The sequence below is a fragment of the Peromyscus leucopus genome, chromosome 4 (genome assembly GCF_004664715.2).
Source record: "Peromyscus leucopus breed LL Stock chromosome 4, UCI_PerLeu_2.1, whole genome shotgun sequence".
In the NCBI taxonomy this organism is placed as follows: domain Eukaryota; kingdom Metazoa; phylum Chordata; class Mammalia; order Rodentia; family Cricetidae; genus Peromyscus; species Peromyscus leucopus.
The window spans coordinates 114,395,023-114,407,617 of NC_051066.1; the positions used below are offsets into that span (position 1 = coordinate 114,395,023).

At 37.7% G+C, this 12,595-nt stretch overlaps 1 long non-coding RNA gene across 3 annotated transcripts in view; it reads right to left on the minus strand.

The window, feature by feature from the left end:
• Positions 1-1,854: 1,854 nt before the first annotated feature.
• LOC119087897 overlaps positions 1,855-12,595 on the minus strand; it is a 155,653-nt gene continuing 144,912 nt past the window's right edge. For all 3 annotated transcript variants that reach the window (XR_005091413.1, XR_005091414.1, XR_005091412.1), the window contains 2 exons: positions 6,107-6,146; positions 1,855-2,803 (listed from right to left, as the gene is read on the minus strand). This is a non-coding gene — a long non-coding RNA (uncharacterized LOC119087897). The remainder of the gene's footprint in view (positions 2,804-6,106; positions 6,147-12,595) is intronic.

Sequence of the window (12,595 nt, forward strand, 5' to 3'; positions counted from 1 at the left end):
GCCACATGGCTCATGGCTTATCGGTACCTTACATGTCGCTTTTCATGGCGGCAGCTGGCAGCGGCTCTCTGCCTCAGCTTTCCACTTCTCAGAATTTTCTTCTCTGCTTGTCCTGCCTATACTTCCTGCCTGGCTACTGGCCAATCAGCATTTTATTTACACAGAGTGATATCCACAGCATGCATATTCATATTTTCTAGATATGTGACTATGAATAAGTAATTTCTCTCTCTCCCTCTCAAAACATTGTCTTTATCTGTAATACTGGAATACCACCAATCATAACTGGTCTCTTCAGTGGATCATATAAAAATCATAGATACTAGTATGACTTACAGATAATAGAAATGTTTAAATATATAGTAATGATGACAGTCACTTTTGTCTCCGTGAGTATGAAGAAGAGAAATAGTCTCATTAGTACTACTCTTGGGCCATATTTTTATCTCTTAATCTCTATTCCTCTTACCCTGTTGAAGTGGTACCCCAACCCTTTCTTTCAAACTGCATAAGCCACACTCTCTATCTTCACACTCTGCATCCTCCATGAAGCAGAACTGTGGCTGCTTCTAATGACAGAGGTCCTTACCTCACCTCTCAGTGGCCAAACCCTACCTTTCTCATCCTTGGATTCAGCTGCCACCACCTGCACCGATGAATTCAGATCCATTGCATTGAAACTCTTGTCCTCTCAGAGAATTTTGTACACAATAGATGCTCGATTAGAAACAGCTGAGTTATAATGGGTTTTATAGTTTTCAAAACAGTTTTATGACTTTTTAATTGATCCTCTCAACTCTGTTAGTCTTAACCTTAAGAGCTTTGATTGATGCTAATATTTATAGAAATAACTAAATTTGGTTTTGGAATCTTTTAATCTCTTATTTTTCCATGCAAATTGTACTCTATCCAATTATGCTGTGAGCATTGACAGGATAACTTATTAGATGTCATGAATAACAAACTCATTTATCTTCAGATCTTCATGGATAAATGCACTGTTTTGAAGCTGATTTTAAGTGGCCTTTTAGCTATTTCATTAGATATTATTTTACCTGCTCAAATATACTTTACAGTTGATATATAACATGACTGATAGCATGTAATCATTAAATTTGTTTGTAATATAAGCATGTTCTATTTTAATGCACATAGCTATAGTTTTACAGACTATTATTATTATGTATACATTCTCTCCTCAAAAGAAATCTAAAGAGTTTCTTAGTGTACAGCTAAGTAATGAGAGGAACTATAAAATAGGACTTTATAGTTTTTATCTTCCACCAACCCCAACATGGTTTAGTTGCTTTTATTATGAGATGAAACACTTGGCTCGTTTTCTCTCTCCAACAGTGTCTCCTCAGTGCAGGCTCTGTCATTAGCGCGCGGCCTGCATCAGGGAGTCTGAAGGAAGTCAGAAGGATTATGACATGGTTGGATTATACAAGAAGAGTCTGACTGGAAAAGAAATTCCATTATCACCACTCTGGAAGCTGAGATTCTTTCTTCACATCAAAGAACCTGGAGAGGGAGAGAGGAAAAGTCTTCAGAATGGATCCCTTTCATTTCCACTTCAGTTAACTGCGGTTGAGTGTTCAATACATTCTATACTCTCAGACCCTGAAAGAGCTTGGAGCTGACTTTCCCACACTGGGAACTTAACTCAAGCAGACCTGACAAGAAAAGACAGGAAGGAGCCTCAGCAGATGCTGCTTCTATAGACGGGGATTTTTTTTTAATCCAAATGTTGCTTATTTTTCTAAAGAAAAAAAAAAAGATTCTCCTGATGAGATAAGTTTTAAAGTGTGAAAAATGTTGACATTTTTCTTTACACATCACAGGTTTACTGTGTTTATACTTTTATTTTTATTTTTTTAGCTAACATAATCTTCCTATGGTGAATTATGTAGGCAACACTCAGATTCTGTCAAAACCCCTGGGCTATTACCATGGTTTCAGAACTTGTAGCACTCAAGTGGGCTTACCAGGGGCACAGTTTCCCTGTTGTGTGAATTGCTGAAAAACTTAAAATGTAGCTGATGCTAGAATTCTGTTGACAAGCTGATGAGGCCCATGTCCTCAGAGTTCCCCTCAAGTCTCACTCAAACTGTCAGAAAAATGTCTATACCTGCTCTAAACTGCTGCCTGAGTAGAAAATTAGGACCTTACAAGCCCCTGAAAAAAGTTGTGAACAAACGCCAACAAGCATGGGCAAACAAAGAATGGTGTGAGTACAATAATATCGTGAGCTGGTATAAAATGCACCAGTGAGTTTAGATCCTACATCTGACATGGGAAGAAATGAGAGCAACAGGGACAATCCAACGTGATCGAAAAGAATGTTTGAAATTAGGGCTCTCCATCAATCCAACACTAACATTTCTACTGCGAAACAAAAACGTTCTTGCCAAGTGATCGAGCTCATCGATAACCCCAGTCATGTTGGAAGGTAAGACCTGAGCAATGCCAGTCCAAGTCCAGCCTGGGTTACAGAACCTTGTCAAGGCATTCCTTGGTAGACAGGGAGACTGGAAAAACAACAACAAAAACGATTTGACTACCTTGTCCCTTAGTGTTCTAAAGAAAGCAAAAAGCAGAGAGAAAAGTCCAAATTTCATGTTCTGCACCTCCAGTTTTCTTTCTTCTTTTTCTTCTTCAGTTTCTAGAGCAGGAGCCTCATTAGGATGTGCTGCGTCAGGATGACCTGGGAGCCCATCAGAAATACAGCCTCCACCACCTCCTGAACTAGAAACTCTAGCCTTCTGTGCAGCAATCTGTGTTTCCACAGGCTTGCCATATGTTCCTAATGCACACAGAGGTTTAAAAGTCACTGCTCTTGTATACATAATCGGTCTATTAGTCTGTTAATTTATTCTCAACAGCACAAAACATGCCCCCACACCTACACTTTCTGAAAAATCTCCCCTTGTCTTACCTTCAGATATTTTTCCTTTCCTCTTCTTTAACAGAACTAGTCTTTTGTTGAAAGCTTACTTCATAGAAAACAGTGGAAAAGAAAACCTGAGACCTCATTCCCCATGAACACACTTACCTAACAATTAAAGCCCTTAGGAGATCTCTCAGAGCTATTTTCAAAGTTTCAGTACCCTATGCATGTTCAAAACTAAGAGCAGATCTACTGAAATGGGTGGTGTATTGGATTGGGGAATCATCTTGTATCACTCATGACAATTTTTTTTACCACACTAGTCTAGCATGGAGCAGTGGAGAGTAAAAGTTACCCTCCGGCTTCTCCACCAGGTGGAAAAGAGTGGGAAAAGTCTAACATTCTGGGTTTGGGAAGGCTGCCAAAGACTGACTTTATCTCACCCAATTAAGAGGCCTGGGCAGCAGGGGCATGACTGTAGATGCCTGGAGACTAGTGACAAGAGTTCAGGATTTGCTGCACCCAGAAGACACTCAATAGTCAGAGAAAATACTGCATCACTGGCTTCTTTGGCAAGAGGAAATGAAACTGAGGAACATGTGGCTGATATTCAGACTTCTGGGAAGTTGCCTGGTAGACTGCTTCCTGCCTGTCTGACTCGGAGTGCTGGTGTTACAGGAACACTGTGTACCTAGCTGCTGAGGAGAACCACGGGACTCAGCAACTTGCTGCAGGCCTGGAAGTTCTGCCTTATGACAGTGACAGTCTGACCCCATAAAGAGAGAAAGAAGACAAGTGCCTGAAAAGAAGCCAGCACAGCACTCTGAGAAATGATGCCCCAGATCCAGAGAAAACACACACCCTCAAATGTTTGAAAGGCCCTAAGAATCTCTAACTGAGCATGTTGGGAAAATTCTTCTCTTGTGTAAAGAATCCATGAATAATGTAAAAGGGAGATGCTTTCCCAAATGTGTAACACCACCAAAACAGTAAAGATATGAAGAACGATGGAAACGTGGACCAATCCAAAAACAAATAAATACATAAGTAAACTGAATATCTCAAAACTTAGCAAGAAGAGACGAAGATCTATTAATTTACTACACAAGTAATAACCAAGGAAGTTCAATATACTAAGAGAAAGCACAATCACCTATATGGCCTATCAGCAAAAATGCAAGAGCAAGTGAGAATACTAAGAAAGTGCTAGAATTGCAAAGTGTCTTGGTTTTATTGCTGTGAAGAGATACCATGATCAAGGAAACTTATAGAAAAAAAAATCATTTAAATTGGGGACTTGCTTCAGAGGGTGAGTTCATGACCAGCGTGGTGAGGAGCATGGTGGTAGCACTGTAGCATGGCACGGGAACAATAGTTGAGAGCTTACATCTCTCTGATCAACAGATTGTTGTTTGAATCTTAGATGGTCTTTTAATAAAAACCCAGGTGTCAGCATGAAAGCTGAAAGATCAGAGAAGCAGAGCAGGCCACAGTTAGCCTCACCTCATCAACTCCTCAGTGGATCCTGTTTCCTCACCTTAAAGGGTCTCAGCTGAACTGCTTTAGTTCCTGTTTCCTCATGCCTTATATACCTTTCTCTGACCTGCCATCATTTCCTGGGATTAAAGGTGTGTGTGCTTCCCTGTTGCTGGAGGGCTTCTCTCCAGGTTCCCCAAGCCCCGCAGTCCCACAATCCACTTATAAAATAATCACTCAGACGCTTATATCACTTATAAACTGTATGGCCGTGGCAGGCTTCCTGCTAACTGTTCTTTTATCTTAAATTAACCCATTTTTATAAATCTATACCTTGCCACGTGGCTGGTGGCTTACCGGCGTCTTTACAGGTTGCCTCTCTTGGCGGTGGCTGCAGTGTCTCTGCTCCTTCTTCCTGTTTCCCCAATTCTCCTCTCTCTTTGTCCCGCCTATACTTCCTGCCTGGTCACTGGCCATCAGTGTTTTATTTATATAGAGTGATATCCACAGCACTTCCCAGTACTGGAATTAAAAATATGTGCCACCATTGCCTGGCTCTGTTTCCAGTGTGGCCATGAACTCACAGAGATCCAGACGTATCTCTGCCTCCCAAGTGATAGGATTAAGGGTGTGTGCCACCACTGTCTGGCCTCTATGTCTAATCTAGTGGCTGGCTCTGCCCTCTGATACTCCGGCAAGCTTTATTAGGGTATACAATATATTACCACAACAGATGTAAGCAGAGAAAGAGCAACTGGGCTTGGCATGGGCTTTTGATACCTCAAAGCCCACTCCCAGTGACACATTTCCTTCAACAAGGCCACACCTCCCTGATCATTTCTCCCAAACAGTTCCAACAACTGAGAACCAAGCCTTCAAATATATGAGCTTATGGGGGACATTCTCATTCAAACCACCACACCAAAAAACAAACAAAAAAAAAAAAAACCAGCCAAATATAAATTCTTGATTTAGAAAGCGCATTGACTTCACTTAGAAATCTGCTGACTCCCCATGAGAGGCCTTACCTTCTTGTAGGAGAGAATGTCTCCTGAGTTGGTGGGGTGGAAGGAGGAAGAGGGGGATCTGTGATTGGTATGTAAAATGAATAAGAAATTCTTAATTAAAAAAATCCAGTGGATGCACTAACAGTACACTTAAAACAGAAAGAAGAATCAATGCTGAAGGAACAATGTGAAAATGATGAATGTAGACCTTGGTTTATGGGTGCAACAGAAAGAAGAGAGAACAGATGGAGAATGTATTTAAGACATGATATGGACGTCCAAACATCTCCATTTGAGAACTAAAAGAGAAAAACAAAGAAAATGAATAAACTGCAAGTAATTAAGATTGAAAGAATGACCTAAACAGACTGAAACTGAGATTTGCTGTGATAAAACATTTGAAAGCAAAGCAGAGAACGAATCGTAAAGCATGGAGAAGTCATGATTTCATATAGTGGCCATGAGAATGGCAGTGAGTCAGGAGTAGAAGCAGCACAGGTAGGACCATGATACATTCAAAACAATAATAATATCCCAAAGCTAAGGTTAAGGTAGAGTGTGATTGAGGACATCTGATACTGCTCTAGGACCTCTATATGTGCAAGACGTATCTACACACACACACACACACACACACACACACACACACACACACAAATTTTAAAAAATGAAAGATAAATTTCAAAAGCATTTTTAGATAAATAAAAGCTTAAGGAGTTCATCAGTAGTAACCTACCTGAAATGAAATCCGAGAATCCTAGAATTCTAAATTCTACCTGAAATGAAACAAAGGGCTACTAGAAAGCCGGAACAAAGCATGTGAACATATAAAATTCTTAAGTAATTATTAATATGTAGATAAATATGGAATATTATAAAATTGCAGTGCTGTGTATGTAAACCACACTTAATGTTGATATAGGATTTAAAGATAAAAGCATAAAAAGAAATAAAATCATAAAATTATGCCAATGGATATAAACACAGAAACATCTTGTATCAATAATATTCTAAGAAAAGGAAAAGTTAATGAGAAGTTTTTGTGTGTCACTGACACTCAATTATCATCTGAATATATATTGTCAAAGTTAGGGCATTGTAGTTTATTCTTTAAGAATTTCATACATTTATACAATGAAATAAGACTATCTTAACCCTAATTTCTCCCCTCTAATCCCCCTAGGACTCCCCTAGCACACCACTCTCCCAACTTCATATCCTCATCTTTTCAATTTATTTTTATTTTATCATTTATTAATACTAGTTTTCAAACATTTTAAGTTTGTTCTTTGAAAAATGGATAGGTCTGTGAAATGTTTGCTGATCATATCCATCCATCATTACCTCCCTCCAGCTTGCGTTAGTGCCCTCCTCATCTTCCCAATGTCGTGTCTTCCTTTTGATTGCTGTTATTAATAACTCTCTGAGCCCAGTTAAACATGCCCATCTGCACATAGGTATGGAGCTTTTCAATGGAGCATGAGCAACCTACCAATGACCAAGTCCTCAGAGGAGAGCAACTCTCTCAACTCAGCAGTCATCAGCTGCTAATTGCAGGTGTGCCAATGATGAGGCCTGGAGTCCCTCCCCCACCAATACTGGAATTTTGACTGGCTTAATCTTGTGTGGGCATTGAGTGGGTAAGCACAGCTGCCGTGAGGTGATCTGTGTAATAATCATGGCTGGTGGAAAAAGTCATTTGGTGTATAATCTCATATTCCCCTACCCTTAACATTCTCCTCAGAAGGTCCCTTTTGAGTTGCCTAGCCTCCATTTGTGCTCTAAGTTAGACACATGAAATAAAGGCTTTGAAGCAGAGTCTGCTTATGTGAGAGAACATGGGGCATTAATCTTTCTGAGAATGAGCTACCTCACTCTGTATAATTTCTCCAGTTTTACCCATTTACTTGAAACTTTCATTTGTCTTTATAGCTGAGTAATATTTCCTTGTATCTATGTATCGTATTTTCTATTTGTCTTTTGATGGAGATGTTATATAATTCCCAGTCTAACCACAAACAAAATACACATGGAAGATACACAAGGGAAAATGAGAAGAAAAAAAAAAAACAAGAATGCCAGTACAAAAATAAAAACATAACAAAAAATGAAACAAGAGAAGAAAGAAAAATAAATATAACACATAAGAAAGCAATGAGCAAAGTAATAATAGTAAGTCATTTCCTGTTCATAGTTGTTTTAAGTGTAAAAGGACTAAACTCTGAATTAAAAACAAGCTTGCAGTGAATGCAAGAATTACAATGTAATATCAAAATTATATACTATCCATGAGATTAATTTTAGATATTAGGATATACATAGGATCAAAAATAATAATTGGAATTTTTTCCATGCAAGTGGTAATTAAAAGGGACAAAGAATGACCATATTTACATCAGACAAAATAAACTATAATTCAGAAACTCTGAAGAAACAAAGGTGGACATTATATGATAATAAATGTGTCAATTGAGCAGGAAAACACCATTAGGTGGTTATATTCACCATCAGCAAGGCATCAAGAGAAACAGACAATATTGTTCTACCCATAGACTTAGATAACTCACTTTCAATAATGGATAAAATAACTCAACAAACATCAATAAGGAACTCAAGGATCAAACATTATGATCAGATTAAACCTAAAACTCATATCCAGAATACTCCACCTAACAACAGAATATAAAATTGTCAGCACACATGCAACCTGATTGCTTGAGAGAAGTCTTAACAAATTCAAGGATGCTGAAATCTATATCAAATATGTTTACTGGCTGGGTGTGATAGTGTACACCTTTAATCTCAATACTCAGGAGGCAGAGGTATGTGGATCTCTTTGATTTCAAGACCATATTGGTCTACAAAGCAAGTTTTAGGATAGTCAGGGCTGCCACACAGAGAAACCCTATCTTGAAAAACAAATAAAACAAAAACAAACAAGCAATCAAATCAAATTTGTTTTCTCACATAAAACAGAATAAAAGCACAAATCACAATTCATAAACATTTGGAAGTTAAATCGCTCATTCCTGAGTCAAAAGTCTTAGGTCAGAGAAGAAACCACAGGAGAAAGTAGAAACAAATTGAGATAAATGAAAATATAACATACCAAACTTTTCTTATGCAATAAAAACAGTACTTATAGATGTTATACCAAGAAATACTTACATTCTAGAGGGAGAAAGATCTTAAGACAACAAGAAACTAGAAAAAGAAGAAATGAAACCCAAAGTTATCAGATGGAAGAAGATAGAGCAGTAAAAAGAAATAAAGAAAATAGAAAAGTAAAAAGTCTATTGTACCTATGAGTTGGTTTTATGAAATGATTAACAAAATTGGCAAGTCCATAACTAGACTAAGAAAAATAGAAAAGAATCAACTAGCAAAAATCAGAAATGATAGGAGATATTATAGTGAATGCTACAAAGCAATAGGACTCTTAAGAAGGGAGTGTCAGCAACTAAGTACAAATTGGATAATCTAGAAGAAAAAGAAACATTTACAATAGCTTCAAATAAAGTAAAATATTAGAAATACATCTACTATGGAGAGAAAAGATTTGAACAATAAAAACCACACAAATAAATCCACAGGAACATAAAACACACCAATAATAAGTTATGGATATATAAGGACTCGAATAGATCGATGACTAGTAAAATTATTGAACAGCTGACTTAAAACATCTCAGCAAAGAAAAACTCCAGAACAGATGTCTTCACTGGAGAATTCTACCAAAGAGAAATTAAAATGAATTCTGGTGAAAATTTCCACAAAAAACAAAAAGAAAGTAACTTCCAAACTGATTGTATGAGACAATCACCCCAATATCAATTACCCCAATATCAAAATTACCCCAATATCAAAATCAATGAAAAAAGTAAAGAAAAGTTTAGAGTGAATGTGTGAATGTTGATGTAAAAATTATCAACAAAAATCCAAACATAGTATACCAAAAGAATCATTTCCACTAGTGCCAAGTGGGATTTGTTCTCAGAATACTATAACTCTTCTGTAAATAGTAATCAATGCCATATACTACACTAAAAAATTAATGTAGAGATGTTTGAAAACAGCGTAATACCCTTTCATAATAATTTTCCAAAAATTAATGGGAGTATAAGGAAATGATCTTGACATAATTACATCCACATATGAACTTGAGCTCTCATCATAGCCAATAGCCAATAGCGTAAACTAAAGCACTTATGAAGATAAATGACAGAAGGATTTCCATTCAACTGACTTCTACTCTATAAAGTACTCGTGACAGATTTGTCGCCAACAAAAGAAATGTAAGTCATTCAAATTACACATGAAAAAGTAAACTTACTTCTGTTCATAGGAAACACAATTTATGCAAAGAAAACTAAAACTGAATGTGCATAGCCAGACTCAGTGGCCAGCTAGTGTACCCATAACTCCAATGAGGTATTTCCACTTCAGTGCCTGCTGCAAACAGTTTGCAGCTTCCCAGGAGAATCGTTCCCAAAAGAATCTGCCTGGTAATGTCTGGAGGTTTTCTATTTTCCTAGGGTCAGAACCACAATCTGAAGGTAAGAAAAAAAAAATCCTGTGACCTCAGTGACGATTACATTTCTAAGAATTTCCAGAGATATCAGGCCAAAGCCCCACTTTTCCTGGCTTCCTCTGTGGCCCACTTTTGCTTGTTTCACTCCTACATAGGTTTTCATCTGTACAAAAACCCTTACCTTATCATTTGAAACTAAAAAAAATACTCAACAAGTCTTATACTATACTCAGTTCATGTAAATATACTGTTCTAAAATTAAAGTTGATAGCTCTGTGTGTGTGTGTGTTCTCTAGGAAAGGTACAAAACCTCACTGAGATCTCGAGTAAGGGAATTACTATATTTATTGTTTTTTCTGAACCAAGATTCAGGAAAACAGATGTGTCAGCCATCTGCCAGCATGTGGAAGATGCTTTCCCCCAAATTTGCCAATGCAGGCAATGCACGAGAGACTACAGATCTATAAGATGCATCCAAGAAAAAGGGATTGAAGATGCGGTTAGCATGGATGCTCAAAGTTCTAAAGTCCTGGGCTTCCTGACAGCCAGGCTGCACACACACCAGGCTCCTGCTGGGGTCCATTCCATCACCTCTTGCTGCTCATTGTTTGACAAATATCAAAGCTTTCATGCTACAGATGACACATCTCTCCTGTGCTTCACAGAATAGTGCCCAGAAAATAGATTGTGGGCTCTGAACTAGAACAAATGCAAGACTTTTGTACTGGTCACAAGGAGACTCCCCAGGAAACATAAAGCAGGGAGACAAACACTGCTTAGCTAAACACTCATGATATTTCAGTTTATTTATTTGTGGTAAACTAACCTTTAGAAGGCGTTTAGATTTTTTTAAACCAATATTAACAGAAATTACATAGATTTGCTAAAGATTTGAGAAGAGACAATGAAGAAGGGAAAGAGACTATTTTTAAAAAAAAATCAAAAAGATTTCTAAGGAACACATAAACAGAAGGCATTGGCTAATCAAAGAGTAGCTTGTCACAAAGTCTCCACAAACTCCGAACTGTTCATTTTTCCTTATTAATTAGAACTCAGTCATCACCACTGATGGTATAGATTCTGATTCATTTCAGATAAAGGAACATAAGGTAACTATTTTTGAATAAGGAGATAAACTTGAGGATTGGTTAAAAATTTTTCAATTGTAATTAATGAAGAATAAAAATAAGGTTACTGTCTTGGTTACTTTTCTAAAGTTACTTTGCTGTGATAAAACATCATGATGATGGCACATTATGAAGGAAAGCGTTTAGTTTGGCTCACAGTTTCAGAGGGTTAGAAGAGTCCATGATGGTTGATCAAAGGAACAACTAAGAGTGCACATCTTAATCCATAACCACAAGGCAATGAGAATACTTGGAATTGCAAAAGTGTTTTTGAAACCTCAGAGCTTACTTACAGTGACACACCTCCTCTATACATACTACTCCTTCCCAAACAGTTCTACACTCTGGGGACCAAATAATCAAATACATGAACCCATGGGAGTTATGCTCAATTAAGTTACCATGTTCCACTCTCTGAAAACCATAGGTTTATGGCCATATCATAATACAAAAATGCCCTTAGTCCAATTTCAAAAGCCCCAGTAGTTTTTCACAGTTTCAAACCAGTTTAAACATCCAAAATCTCTTCTGAAACTCAAAGCAATCTCTTAATGTAACCCCTTATAAAATTGAAAGGCAAATTACATACTTCCAACATACAATGGCACAGAATATATTTTGCTGTTCCCAAAGGGAGAGATGGAGGTATAATAAGGAAATACTATGCCAAATCAAGACTGAAACCCAGCAGCGCAAACTCCAATTCCTTTATGCCTGATGGCAAAATGGCTTAGATGGTTTATCCCTTACAGCTTTGCTGACTGCAGTGCTCTTTTTACTCTGGACTGGTTCCACTCCCTGTGTGCAACTATCCTTGGCAAGTTCTCATCGCTCTGTTACTTCTAACATCTTGGGCTCTCCAATGCAATCCAGGCTTCACTTTCACAGCCTCACACAATGGCTTATCGGGCCTCCTTACAGGGACTCCTCTGCTACATACATGGTCTCAGTGGTTCTCCTTAACCATGGAGAAAGATTCCATAACCCTTTTACTAGGGTATCCTTCATAACATCATGCCAGAACTACATGAACTGCACTGTTGGCTTGACTAACAGCTTAAGATGAACCCTGACATCCTTGAATCACGTTTGTAGCAGCTTTGATTCATTGCTCCTTTTTAGGAACAAAAATATTTCTTAGACATTTTCTTTCTATAAATTGGAAACTTTGCTGGGTGGGGTCTTACCCTGAAGGTACCCCTGCCTTTATTTAATTTCAGATCAGGCCATTCTTTAACCTCATCTCTTTCAGTACAAGCCTTCACTCTAACATTAAATGTATTGATGTTGTTTTTCTCCGTAAACTGTAGGCTTTATATTTCTTAGACCTGCATGAGAGTGGTTATCAATAACTACACAACTGTCAGTGGTAAGATATCTTGAAATCTCCTTAGTCCATTACCTTTTAATTTAGACTCAAGCAAATTCTTAGGATAAAGGCAAAACAAAGCCACATTCTTTGCCAAAATATCACAAGAAAGGTTTCTAGCTCCATTGCTAATATGCTTTCCTTCTGAAGCCTCTTGTGTTGGGCTTCCACAGTCCATTTGTCTCCCATCACTGTAGT